At 55.3% G+C, this 14252-nt stretch overlaps 1 long non-coding RNA gene across 2 annotated transcripts; it reads right to left on the bottom strand.

Annotated features, from left to right (window-relative positions):
- Positions 1–3064: 3064 nt before the first annotated feature.
- LOC309849750 lies at positions 3065–13135 on the bottom strand. 2 transcript variants are annotated; one of them, XR_014303874.1, is made up of 7 exons: positions 13024–13135; positions 11126–11377; positions 8205–8353; positions 7632–7938; positions 7447–7529; positions 6165–6326; positions 3065–6080 (listed from the first exon to the last, which is right to left on the bottom strand). It is a non-coding gene; the product is annotated as an uncharacterized lncRNA (long non-coding RNA). The 2 variants fall into 2 exon arrangements; XR_014303875.1 differs by lacking the exon at positions 13024–13135 and adding an exon at positions 12717–12828 and having other exon boundaries at positions 4221–6080.
- Between the last annotated feature and the right edge of the window lie 1117 nt (positions 13136–14252).

Below are 14252 nucleotides of genomic sequence, written 5' to 3'. Positions count from 1 at the left end.
CTCTGTTTTTCCAAGACCTTTCTGAGCTCTGGAGAATCAAACACAAACCCCTGTGTCCTCCCTTCCGTGATCTTCAGAATGCTCAGAATGCTCTTCCCAGGGGTCTGTAGGCGGGGGCTGCCCTTGGAAGATGCACCCCCACGTCAGCAAGCCCCCCCCCCACCAAACAGCCTCTCCCCTTTGCCTCCCGCATTTCTGATGTGCTCCGACCCCGCGTTTGCAGACCCTCCGCCCAGAATCCGCTTGGCAAACGGCGCCCACCGCCGCGGAGGGCGGGTGGGGGGGAACGGGCGGCGGCTGGGGGCACCGTGTGTGACGGCGGCTGGGACATGCGGACGTGGCCGTGCTGTGCCGGGAGCTGGGCTGCGGAGCGGCCACCACACCCCCGCAGGCGCGCTGTACCCGCCGTTGGCGGGCGAGGACCCGCCCGTGCTCATGCAGGCGGCCGTGGCTGAGTGTGAGCAGGTGGAGACCTTCCACGGCGACCACCGTGGGGCCGCGGGGGCCGTGTGCGAAGGTGCGTGAGGGCCGGGCCTGGGCTGGGATCGGGCCATCCGGCCCTGAGAGCCTCCTCTCCACTGTCCGCGCCAGCTCCGGGCCACCCCACGGTCGCCGCAGCCGCCCCTCCTTCCCGGCCCCTCACCCGCTGTCCGTGGGGCCGTGGTCAGGCCGGACGGAGGCTAGTCCAGGTCACACGGGCTCTCCCGGGCCTTCCGTTGTTAGCCCGGATCTGCCGTCTCGAGGCCGAACACGGATGCTTCACGGCTGTGAGTCGGGGCGCCGTACTGGGACGGGGTCACGAGGCCCCCGAATGTCAGCGTGTGAGAGACTTCAGCCCGGCCACACGGCCCATACTGCTCTGTGACCCCGTCGCGGGGTCGGAGGCCGCTCCCCAAACAACTCTGCTCCTCAGAATCAGTCCCGGAGCCGGAGGCCTGCCGGCGGGGGCTGAGCCGGGTGCTGTTTCCGACCGGGATTCCGATGGGACACGGGCCTGGGGAGGCCGGAGGGGAGTCGGAAAGACTCTGGGGCCATCGAGGAAACCAGGCCACAATCCGTCAAGGACAGAGCTCCCTGAGGTTAAAGAAAACTGGGCGCGGAGCCCAAAACCTCCACAGAGCTTGTGACTAGGTGGAGGCTGGAGGACCCAGACTGGCCCAGTCCCAGCCCCCACTCTGCTGGAGCAGCCCAGCCCCTCGTCCGGGGGTCGGGGAGCAGGGAGCCCTGTGGAGGGAAGTCTCAGGAGCAGTGACTGAGGCCCAGGGCCAGGAGCATGTGAAGGCCTGTGGCTCATTCAGGGACATGGCGTCAGCACTGGGCATGGGAGGGATCCAGGATTTGGGGTCCGCCGTGTGGGGCTTCAGGCATGCCCCGCCCCCACTCACCAGCCATGCCCGTAGCAAACTTCTCTGACACTTGCGATCTCAGCATTAGGAGCAGCATTAGGACCCATCAAACTCTCGCCCCTCGCGCAGACCTGCCCGCTGGAAGGAATCCCGGGCATGTGGGACGGTCTTTCCTGGAGGGGGGTCTGGGGCTCGGGCTGGCCTTCTTCCTTCCCCTGGGCCTCACTTCTCGGGGGAGACCCCCTGACCTGTCTGGACAACCCCTCCTCAGATCACCCCCTCCTTACCACCTTTTTCCTTTTCTCTGCAGCATTCTTGCCTCGTTTTTCTTGAAGACTGGCAGGTTTTTTCCCTTTGGGCCTCAGCGCTGGACGGACCCGAACCCTGCACCCGTGGCCCCCAAGGCCACTCAGCAGGACTCCGAAGCACCACCTACACTAGGGACTCCACCCCACCCGCTGGCCGGCCGTGGACCTGCACGGTCTCCCTGCACCGGTCTGTTTCCACGCCCTGCGGTCCGCAGGTCAGCGCGCGGACGCCGTGGTCTGTGGCTCCAGCGGTCCATGAGCTCAGAGCTTCCCGGTCACGGCAGGCTCTTCCCTGGCCCTCAGGCTCCTGCCTCCACAAGCCTCTGTAATTCTTCCACTTCTGACTTTCCAAGCCACTTCCCTCTGTGCAAGTCCCTGGCATGTGATGTTCAGAATTCAGGGCTGAGCTTTGGTTTTGCACCAAATACAGAATTCTCTCTTTTTTATATGGCTTGTTTATTCTATATTACATTTTCTCTTCCTAAAGCTTCTTTCCTTTTTTGTTGTGTTTTATTTTCCTCCCTCTTCACTGGGCAGCTCAGGGGCAGAGTTCATCCCCCATGGCTCACTCCCAGTGGCGGCCACACCGACTTTCTCCAGTTTTCTTTGTTTATAGTCTGGATCTCTAGTTTCTATCCCCACCCCCCCATGCCTCAGCATCCAGATATTCTGATGTGTTTGGGGAGTTCCCTTCATTTAAATGTATGATGTTCTGTGAACCTAGATTTTTTATTTACGTAAGGACTGGCGCTGTTTTTCACTGGGTACTCTCTTTTGGTCTATCCATGTGGCTGTTTGTACCTCTCGTCTGCTGCTCCTAACTTCTGCACATTGGCTCCCCACCGTCTCCTTCTCTGGTCCCCCAGACATGGACACCTACCTTACCCCCAACTTGTCGCGACTTCAGACTCTGACAACCTCCAACAAACCCCTCTTTCCTGTCCTGTCTTGGACCATGGGAGAATTTCTCTGGATACATACCCAGGAGTGGACCTTAAGCAATAAAGAAAGCTAGGGGGTCCTCCGAATCGTGACGGCTGCCAACAGTGTAAGCACGTTCCCTAGCCCGACATTCCAGGCAAAACTTGGTGTTATTTAGTGTTTTCATTTTGCCAACTCAGTGGACCTAAAGAGAGATCTCTCGGTGTTCTTCTTCCATTTTTCTTGTTCCATAATTATCAGTAACTAAGTATTTGGGGGGTTTCCTCTTCTATGAAATAACCATTTACCCGTTTCCTTAATGTTATTTTTGTCTTTTTCTAGTTGATACCCACGAGTTACTGCTTTCCTTAAATAAGCCCTTTGCTTGTTCCATACTTTGCGAATGTTACCTTCCATTCTGTTGCCTTGGGCTTTGTCCAAATGGTCTTTCACTGAGCAGCATTTTTTGTTTTTATGCAAATTCATTAGTTTTTTCATCTTTTTTTTTAAAGATTTTTATTTTTTATTGGACAGGCAGAGATCACAAGTAGGCAGAGAGGCAGGCAGAGAGAGAGGAGGAAGCAGGCTCCCCACTGAGCAAAGAGCCTGATGTGGGGCTCAAACCCAGGACTCTGGGATCATGACCTAAGTTGAAGGCAGAGGCTTAACCCACTGAGCCACCCGGGTGCCCCTGTTTTTTCATCTTTTAATTTGTGTTTGTGTAAGAAGCCCTTCCCAACCCCAAAGTCATGACGAAAATCTCCTAGAGTATCTTCTCTTGATTTTATAGTCTTTTGTTTTTCATGGATCAGGTCTACCAGAGTCCAACTTTACATTTGATATTAAGTATAGATCTGACTTTTTTCCCTCTGGAGAGTAGGCCCAACATTATGTACTAAAGAGGTCATCATCCCCATTATCTGGTGGGGTCAACTTTCAGTTTCCATACGTACATGGGGCCTGCGTAGGATCTCTCTGTTTTGTTCCTTGTTTTGCTTGATTTTGCACATACATTATACCACCTTTATTGCTCTGGCAATATCTTTATGGCTCTTCCAATATCTGATGACATAAGACCCCTCCTTGTTCTTCTTTGTCAAAATTATCTTTGTGTCCAAAAATGTTTACCAAAGTCTTTTATAGATTTTTATTATTCTATAAAAATGTTAGAGTAGGTATATTAAATTGCTCAAATTGTCCAATGAGATTTTTATGGGGATTTTACTGAATTTATAAATTAATTGGAGAGAGGCAAGGGTGGCGAGCCCTCCCACATCCCCAGTCGTCTTAGGTATCTGGCCTGTTTGGTAGATAGAGCAGGTCAACTTACTCTTTGTACCTGCCATGGTAGCTTTCAACCTGGCACATGATTCTGGCACACGATCCTTTGCTCCTCTTGGGGGAGGCCACCAGAAACATCTGCAGGGGTTGCTCACTGTCTTACCTCATATCCAAACCAAGAGGACACGTGGTCACCTTCTCTGTTCCATAGGGCATCATACTGGTCCACAGTGGCCCATCAGCTGGCCACAGAGGCTACAAGGAGTGGTCCCCAACACCATGCAGAGAACAGCTGGGAGCCATAGTTCACAAAACAGGAGGACTACAGGAGAAAGACAGATGAGATAGACTAGGGCAGAGAGGAGACAGTGTCATGGAGATGCATTTGGGCTTGAGATAAGTATGGAAACATGAGAAGAAAGAGGGATTGAAGACCCTCAGGGGTGTCCTTCACATGAGGGTTAGTATCCTGCAGTATCCTCCCTGCCATGTCTACCCAGTGAGCCCCAGGCACATGCCCAGTGATGTCACCACAGTAGCCCACACTCACCCTCCTGGGGAAATTGGAGTTTCTGAAATGAGTTCTGGTATCTGGAGGCCACATGTTCCTAAGCAGGGAGGCAAGGTTCTGCCCCTTCCACAAAAATGTGCTCAAAATTGACTCTCCTTTTGTGCAGCGGATGCTGGGATGAGCCACCCAACTCCTGTGTCAGAATGCAGGATTGATCTCTCCCGTGGCTGAGGTTTCCACCTGCAGAGTGCTCAGTCATCAGCCCTCTTTGGAACGTGCCTTGACCGTGTCATTCAGGATCACTGTCCTTTTCCAGAGCAGTGCGTCCAAAGGCTGGAGAACATGGGGCATGAGAGCAAGGCTCCTTCACACGACTCAAGGCCACTCTGAGAGATTGTCCCAGCCTCAGGTTGTCTCTGGGATTGGCTGAGATCTTCACAGAGATGCTTCCAAGCTGACCATCTGCTCCTCCCTCTGCACGAGCTTGTTCCCTTCCCATGATGATTCTCGATGCTGAGACCACTCCCTAATAAATTTCCTACATGCTACTTTCCATGTGAGGGACTGCTGCACTGGAGACCCAACCTGGGACATCTTGTACTCAATCTGTGATCCCCATGTGATCTCTGTGTCCTCCCCCCACAACCATTCTCTAAGGTCCCCTCCCCAGAGCAGGGGAAATTTGGCTGTGGTCTCAGGAAATGACACATGTTCCTTGTTCAGAGCAGCAGACAGAAGTTCTGGGAAGGAGCACCCCATATTTATAGAGGGTGAACCATTGATCCCTGTTAAGAGGGAGAATGATGTGGTGCATCCAACCGCCCTAATTTTAGTGGGTGGGTACATAACACCATGAGAAGTGGACTTCCATTCATTCATTCATCAATTCCCAAACCGGGGTCAGTGTCCCCAGAGAGACATAAGATCATTTCAGTGAGAACCTGGAGACTGGTCCTACGGATCTCAGTTAGCTACTTATTGTGGTGGGCTTGTGAAAGGATCACTCCTTGGTGCTACTGCTGTTGGGTATGGTGACAACAAGGAAGGTACTGAAGGCTCCGGGAAGACTGCCGTGTGGAAGCTATGGACATCCAGGACTCAGGATGATTGTATAGAAGAATGGTGTCTGAAGTTCTTCCCAAAAAGCCTAGGGGTGATCCTTCTGGGTGCAAAGTCAGGACTGTGGGATGTTGTATATTAAGAGCCAACTGCTGATCTAGCCTATCCCTATTAGGCAGGTAGAGAGATGGACACTGTATTTGTAGAAGCAGCAGGGACCTCCTCTGATGGCTCCTTTGTCTCTGTCATGGCCAAGGTCACATTCTGTCATAACCCTCAGGGCTTCTGACATCCAGAATGACACAGGGGACATAGTAGAGCCCCACCACAAGGCCAAAAGAGGGTCTCGCACAATCCTGTATGACAAGCACGTCACTCTGTGGAGTGTGGCAGCATCTCATGGGGGAGCATCCTTCAACCTCTCTCTGACCACAGAGCACTCCCCTGGTTGACTTTCGGGGAGTGGCAGTGTGGAGGTGATGGCTTTTCTGTGAGTGGGCAGGAGGCAGAAAGAATGAGCGACATCTCTCCCCGCCTGGCCCTCTGGAAACACCTGCGTGGTGCTCAGGTGGTCAAGGTGCTCAGTTCCTCACGGACTCGATTCTTCTGTCCTGCAGGGAGGCTTGGTCCAATGAGCAGCACTTTCCGGCCCATCTGTAGAGGAGGCACAACAAATTCTTACGGAGTTGGGAGTGGGGCGGGACATCTGCAGCCCGTCTTGGGCCCCTGATGGGGTACATTCTCTGCAGCGAAGAAAGCCGAGATTCTCCAGTCTGTCCCAGCACCTGCTGTGGGACACTGATACCCACGCTGAGCCCAGTCCTGGGGTAGGACACTTACGATGTTGGGCAATCTCTGCTGATCTGGGCACAACTGACAAATGCCAGGAATGGATGTGGGCTGTGGGAAAGATCAGGACAGAGAGGGAGCTCAGAGAGGGAGCTCAGAAAGCCAAGAGGCTATTAAGAGTCTGGGAAAAGTAAACTGGAAGTCAATGTGGTTTAGCCTCATGTAGGTGGGAGCCCCACCTAAACAGATAGACTGACAGCCTAGCCCTGTGTTGGTCAGCCTGCGGAAAGCCTTAAAACCTGAACAACAGTTCTCACCTGCCCCTCTGCCCCTTCCTTCCCTGCATCTTCCAAGCAGAGCTGCCATTAGAGTTAGAAGTGTTTGTGACTCTGGAAGGCTTGGGTTTGGCAGTGAGGCAGAGACAATGAAGGGGACGGAGCCCCAGGACTTTTGTCCCAGCTCTGGAAGGGGCAGAAGCCCAATACACCCCGTAGGACAGCCATTCCTCCAGTGGGCCAGCGCTCCTCCAGCTGGAGCTTCTCTCTAAAGGGCAGCGTATCATGGTGAGAGCTTGCCTGCCCGTGAGGGGTGGGGTGGAGCGTTCCAGCCCCGCACCTCTGCCATGGCTCAAATCCCCTCTCTGACTAAGCAACACTCCTGTTTGCAGCAGAAGAGGGCACTGTGCACCAGTTCACGGTCTCCGGAAATTCGGCGCTACTGGGTCCCGTGAGAGTGCAGATCCCCGGATGCCCCCACCCCATTCCTGCGCTGGTCGTCACAGCCTATAACCAGGGAGGGGGGAGATTCCGGCCGACGCCTGGTGTGTCGACTGTCTAGTTGAGCGATGCATCCGCAAAGGCTGTGGCCACTATTCAGCCCAACACTGACACCGTCTGGATAAAAACAGGAACAAACCATAGTTGCCCGAGGGCTGAGCTCAGAGCGGGTCTGGCTGGTGATCACTCGTGAGCGCTGGCCATGAGCCCTTCCTTCGCCCAGACAGTTGGGCTGTTCTAGAGAGATGAGCCCCATGGCTTGGACAATGGGAAGATGAAGGGGGATTAATCCTGAGTGGACCCTTACGGGATCAGGATGTGTGGGGGACATTTGAGTTTGCCTGCAAGGGCTTCAGGTGGTCCTGCTGTCTTCCATGTCTGGTTCATAAGCCGCGGGCACCCCAAGCAATCAGGAAGGTGATGCCCTAGCTTCGGGATGAGCCCTAGCAACTGACCGTTTAGTAGACACAGCAGACTGGATGCCCAGGAAGTGGTCACCCTGGTACCCAGGTGGGTGACTTATATCCAAAGACGCCACCTGCCCTTGAAAGAGGAGGACCTGGTTAATATGGTAAGAGCATGTTCTGTGTGTGCTAAACATCACCCAAGGCCACTGTCAGAGGGGTCTGGGGCCACTCACCGGAGTTCCCAACCTGTGAGGGACTGGCAGATTGATTACGGCAGCTGCCTCCCTCTGCATGAGTGTTCTAGATATGCCTCGGTTTGTGAGGACAACACTTCTGGCCTCGCCAAGTTTCGCCGTCTCCACGTCTCCACGTCTCCATCATCATCAGGAGATTAGAGAAGCTGAGCACCACGTATGGATGTCCTTGTCAAGTAGACAGTGATGAGGGTGCATTTCCAAGGTCAGGATGTGCAAGCTGGGCAAACGAACTTGACTTTGAATGGAGGACCATCTCACCTATAAACCAGAAGCAGCAGCAGGGCTAATGGAAAGGAAGAATGAAACATTAATGCAGCAGCTTAAATTAGCAATAGGTAAAACCACCTTGGCAGGAGGGACTCCAGTGCTGTCGAGGCTTTAACACATTTGAATGATCAACCAGAAGGACCGATCGCCCCCCCGCATGCCAGACCCCTGCCAGGACACCCAACAGCATGAAGGTGTTGAAGTCACAGGATACAGCTGTTGCCCCCACTCCCACCATGCATCAGTGTGCCAAGCTGGTGAGAGCACCAAGCCCCATCTCACCTGGGAACGGAGTCCTCTGCTGGAATTTGCCAGCGGACATCCTACTGGGATGGGCGAGCTTCTGCCCACTCCTGGGCAAGGGAGAGTCATTCAGGCTCCCTGGGATCCCATTGCCTTGTCATAAGCCAGACCGTTGAAATGGACCCTACCTAGAAGGGAGCATGCCTACGCTGAAGAGAGGAGCAGGTGGGGGTCCTGGTCTGCCGTATCCACGCCCCAGTCCTCCTCATGCTTGACAGTGCCACCTCCTCCAGCCAACACGCGGTATATACAACCAGGTCCACTTCCTACAACAGCCAACTTCCCTTTCCTCAAGGTCACGTTTGGGGGAGTGTTCTGTTTACTAGTGATTCGATCCTTTGTCCACCATCTTTGTTCCCTCCATTGACCTGGAGGACACTGTAGCCCACATAGAAGCCCTTCCTAAATTTGCCCAGCAAGCCTTAAATGCTAACCAATAAACTCTGTCCTTACTGAACACTGAGATGACTCTAAGGAGAAAGGCTGCCTTCCAAGTAAGATGGCCTTAGACAATATTGCTGCCTTGCAGGGAGGGCCCTGGGCCATTATCTAAGCAGAATGTTGTGTGTTTATACCTGATGAGTGAGCTAATGTTTCAGCTTTATTGAGAGGCATGAAGACACACATGAACACCCTGAGTGACCCAACCCCCAGCCTAGGGGACACGACAAATCAATAGTTCAGATCCTGGCGCTCTTGGTGGAGAAAGTTGCCCTGATTTGGGCCATTATTGTCTTAATCAGTGTTTTCTCTTGCATATGCCTGTGCTGTTCCTGAGGCATCTGTCCCCGCTATATCCAGGGAACCACCAAAGGAGCCACCTCCAGGCCAGTGAAACCCCTTGCTGATGCCTCAGGGCCCCTTGCAGAAGGAGGGACAGTGTGAGATTAAGAGCCCTGGCCATGGACCATCACGGAGCCACCAGAAGGGATGACGCCTACCACTCACAGCCACGTGGGTGAGCCGGAGGGGACTGAGCTGACCGACATAAGTCAGTCAAAGAAAGGCACTTATCATATGATCTCGCTCACACATGCAATTTAAGAAACAGAGCAGAGGATCCCGGGGGAAGGAGGAAAAACTGGGCGGGGAGAAATGGAAGGGAGACGACCGTGAGAGACTCTGGACTCCGGGAAACAGACTAACGGAGAGCACCGGGCGTTCCAGGCAATGGATGAGTCATTGCACCACACCTGATCTGAAACTAAGGAATGTACTATCGGTTGGCTAACTAAACTTGAATTTTAATAAATAAAATAAAATAAAGCATAATAAAATGAAATAAGCACTGGTCACGAGCGGTAGAGCGTTGGGGAATGCCATCACACCGGTATAGTGCCGGTTGACCCCCCGGGCAGGACCAGGTGATCGAGGCTCCCCATCCCCTCCTCTGTCCAGGAATGTGGGTTCTGCTTGCCTTCCCTGCTCCCAGACGCTGCCCCGAGGACACAGCCTTGGGAGAGTGACGTGGCTCTGAGAGCACCTGCGGGCGTATGTGACCGACCCCGCCAGGGCCTCTATATAAACTTCCAAGATGCTGCCAGGCAGGTGCAGGGATCCCCTCATCTTCCTGTTGCCCAGGACAAGCCTCACAAGGAGGTCTTCTTTGCTTATTAAACCTCTCACTGGCGCCGGCGACCCCTTCTCTCTGCTGTTCCTGCAACACTGAGCAAGGGCCCCCCCCCCCGACCCTGTCAGCAGGGGGCACTCGGTCCCTACAGGCTCTCGTGGCTACGTGGAATGCTAACACTTCTCCCGTGGCTACGTGGAACGCGGATCAAGTTCAAGACAGAGCCCGGTGAGCACAGAGGCCTAAGCAGGGAGCACCTTACCCTGCGTCTCCTCTGGCTCAGGTGTCCCCTTGGCCACCGGCCGCCTCCTCCTTCTCCTCCCACTACCAGGTCTGTGTCAAACGCACCCCCACATAGATCGCATCACCTGGTGTTGAACGTCATTGTCCCCGGAGACAATGGCCTGCTTGTCAGAGGGGCAGCCAGGGTCTCTGGTGAATGAGGCTCGCTCGCGTGCAGCTGCAGAACCAGCATCGTAGCCTGCCGGGGAGGGCAGGTCTCCTGGCCTCCTGTGTGCTGGCCAGGGGTCCTGTGATTCCATGAGGGGCGCTGCCAAGCGTCCCTTTAGGAGACACCCCGGCCAGGGGGCGGTCAGTGAGCAGCCTCCCACTGCAGCACCTCCAGGACCCCTTGTCGACGGAACCTGTGCCCCCTCCCCGGGCAGCTGCAGCCAGTGAGCACGGCGGGGGCGCTGCTGATCCTGGACGGGCACCACCGAGCCGTGGTCTCAGGACGTCCGAAGATGTTGCCTTTCTGCGTCTCTGGTTCTTGTACCCAGTGAGAGTGTCGGCCACCCGGGCTGACAGGAGAGCTGGGCTGTGACCGCCTGGAGAAGGGGCCGTTACTATTCACGCTATTGTGTAAAGCAATGGGGAATTTTATCCCCTAGAATTCCCAAAGGTGCCCATGGAGCTCTGCCTCCCGGGGCACAAGGTCATGAGCCTGCAGGGGTGTGTGTGAGAGACGGGCCGGGGGAACCCAGTCAGGAGAGGCCTAAAGGGGCAGAGAAGAGCAGAGGCGAGCCCCGCAGACGCAGGCGGAAAGCGAGGGCTGTGGAGCAGAGAGAGAAGGAAGGAAGGGGTCACGGACCCAGTGCCCGGCAAGGGAGGCCCAGAGGAGGCCGCCCCGGAGGGACACGTGCCCCCGGCTGGCGTCTGAGACGCGTCAGCCGCGTTGTTCTAGCAGCCTGCTGTTTCTTGAGGTGGGACTTGGCCCAGAGTGACATTCGGTCACATTTGGGGTGGCTCCCTCCTCCCTTGTGCCCCGAGGGCTCCCTGAGAACCGTGGGTCCCACCGTCACACCAGGTGCGCTCAGCTGCGGAGACCTACCTCGGTGACCAGTGTCCTGCTGAAGTCTGGTCTGCGAGGCGCGATCACGTCCGTCCGACTATCACGCGCTCAGCTGCGTCTCGGCTGCCATGGCACGAGGGCGGGTCACGCGCGTCAGGGTACACAGACAGGTAGGGGGCCCCTGCTGTGGGCCTGGCCCTGGGCGCTCAGTGCCACGCGCCTTGTTTCGGCTTCGGATCAGTGGACTGTGGCCTGGGCTCCGAGTCCACCGGGTGCCACTCAAGCAGGATGCTGCTAAAAGGGAAAGTTAACAGAGTCCAGATCTTTCACGGGTCGTCTCCAGCCCTGCTTCCAGCCTTCTGTCTGCCTCTGGCTGAATGAGGTTTCTGAAAAAGTGTTCTAAGGGAGAGGGTCTGCTGTTGGGATGCCTTGTTTACTTAAAACCAACGAGTTCATACATAAGAACATAAGACGGCTGTTCAGTGCAGAATTGTCTATAACAGGGAAGAGCCCCAAACAGTGAAATGTCCACGAGGGGCCTCGTTTAATACTCCGCCACACACCGATACAGTCACTTAAACAATTCCTCCTAAATATCTGTGCTGCTTGGGATAAAGGGGTTTATGCCACGGCAGGATAAGGAATGCAGGCACATTCAGGTTCCCCAACCTTTCTTAAGACTCTCTCAGCAGCAATAAAGAAATGCAAAATCTTAAAAAGGAAGAAGCAGCAGCACTGTTGCTATACTAAGCAGTTCTAAAAACCCTGGTTTCAGACCCGCTTCCTCACGTAAGAGAACAAAAAGAGAAATGTGTGAGGAAATATAAGATACATTTAAACAACAACAAAAAAGTTAGATCTGTGCGTAATGATGAAGAAATATGCCCACGATATAATGTTTTGCCTGGTAAGGAAAGCAAATGGTAGCACAATATGTCTGGAACAATCCCATTTGCTTAATTAAATGATAGATGTCGTCTTTAGGCTTCAGCTTGAGCCCCAGAACTGAGAACAGTAGGTGGTGAAGATCCTACATTCTAAGACGAGGTGCCAACTCAGTTTGCAGAACTGAGGAGAAGATGGCAAAACCTGTCCTGCAGCGCACACCTGCCCAGCTGTAGCCACACCTGTCCTGCAGCGCACACCTGCCCAGCTGTAGCCACACCTGTCCTGCAGCGCACACCTGCCCAGCTGTAGCCACACCTGTCCTGCAGCGCACACCTGCCCAGCTGTAGCCACACCTGTCCTGCAGCGCACACCTGCCCAGCTGTAGCCACACCTGTCCTGCAGCGCACACCTGCCCAGCTGTAGCCACACCTGTCCTGCAGCGCACACCTGCCCAGCTGTAGCCACACCTGTCCTGCAGCGCACACCTGCCCAGCTGTGGCCACACCCGCCCTGGGTCCATACCTGCCCAGCTCTAGCCACACCTGCTCTGCAGCCCAGACCTGCCCAACCACAGCCTAGAAAGGAACAGACCAGCTCCTGACGGGGAGTTTCAGGTTACTCACAGGAGTAGGGCCCTGTCATGTTTCTCTTTCCGCCATTAGAAGCCAACAAATGAAAGACCCAAGAGGATAAACTCACAAAGATTGGGGCTTCCCCCAGGACATGCAGCCTGGCTACTCACCCCCTTGCTGAGTACTGGTCGAACGCGGCCCCCCGCAGGCTTGCCTGGGTGCATGCAGCTTAAGCACGCCAGCTCCCCAGCACTGTGACTGCTCCGTGCTGGCTGGGGCTGGATGAGGGCGGGTGGGGGGTCCAGGAGAGGGGTTGGCAGTGGGCAGGCCCATCTCTGCCCCTCAGTGGGGGTGACCGTGTTTCCTCCGGTTTCCTAGCAGCTCAGTGGACACTCCGGAGAGTCACCCTACTGCGACCAGTTTGACAAGATCCACCCAAGAAGGCTGCCCGCCAGAGCCAAGGGGCTGCACCGGTACCTGGAGGGGCAGGAGTGGAGTGAGGGACCCTGGAAACCAGCCAGCAGGGAACTGCACAGTGACAGCCGCCCTGTGACAGCCCCCTCCAAGGACGTATCGGTCAGCCTCAGCCAGAGACAACTGCAAAGCCACCACTGAGTGAGAAGAACTTTACTCCTCTTCCTGTGTCCGCAGAAGCGTGGGCGGAGGGAGAAAGACTCCCCCTCGCCCACCACTGGCTTCTGAGCCACAGGCCAGTGCTCTACGTGGGGTGAGAGGAGCCGTGAACTGGATGTGACATTTAAGTTGAAGCTAAATGGACAAGAGCATGTTTTTAATGTCTGGAAGTGACCAGAAAGCTACTGTGTCTGCCCAAGGCAGTCCTCAGGGGCCAGGTCAGAGCAGAGGTGGGAAGAAGACGAGGCGGTGTCTTGCTTCAAGGCCAATCTGTTTCTAAGCCCTACATATATGCGGCAGCTGCCCCTCTCTGCGCACAGGAGAGTTCCGGAGGGACCGGCCGGCACAGTGGCTGCCTCTGCAGCTGGAGGCACAAAGGGAGAAAGACCCATTTTCACGCATCTTAAGTCATTCAAAGTTTTCCTAACAGCCTCGTGCTACTCTCTAATTTAAAGAATTAATTTTCTAAAAATACAGACACGTTAACCAACACGTCTAGCTCAGAATCCCGTAGCCTTCCCACCAGTGAGCAAGTCTCAGGAGACGGGTGTGTTCCGGGGCGCGCTGGTGGGCCACCGACTGCGGGAGAAGAGGACGTTCTGAGCAGCGCTTGCCAGCTTCCGGGGTGCACATACTGCAGCCACAGCGGATTCCAAACTATCAGTAGTTTAACCAGTGGCTCGCCAAGTTCCTGGCTATTCAGCGAGCAGCTGCGTCCGGCCCCAGCACACCAGAGTGTGGCGTGGGAGGCGGTCGCCGGCGGCCTTTCCTGGCAGCTCACCCCCAGGCTCTGTGACCCACCAGCTGTGGGCAAGCGTCGTCCACCCAGGAGTTACGAGGGGTCACCAGTTCAAGAGCAAAATGTTGGGGCACTCCAGCAGGCCAGCCCCCGGGCCCCAACAAGCCGCTTGTTTGAGCCAAGTGGAAGATTCTAGGAGGCCTGGGAGGGCACCTGCAGGCAGAGGCTGTGTCAGGAGAGACAGAGGAGCTCTGCGACCCGAGCCTCAGCAGGGACCTTTGCAGCGACAGAGCTCCCCCGAGCAAGGATGGGGGGAAGTCGGGCAGTGAGCGCT

Source organism: Mustela nivalis (assembly GCF_964662115.1).
Source record: "Mustela nivalis genome assembly, chromosome: 16".
NCBI classification, from domain to species: Eukaryota; Metazoa; Chordata; class Mammalia; order Carnivora; family Mustelidae; genus Mustela; species Mustela nivalis.
Note: the sequence above shows the minus strand (reverse complement) of the source record. Positions and strands in the feature narration are given on the sequence as shown.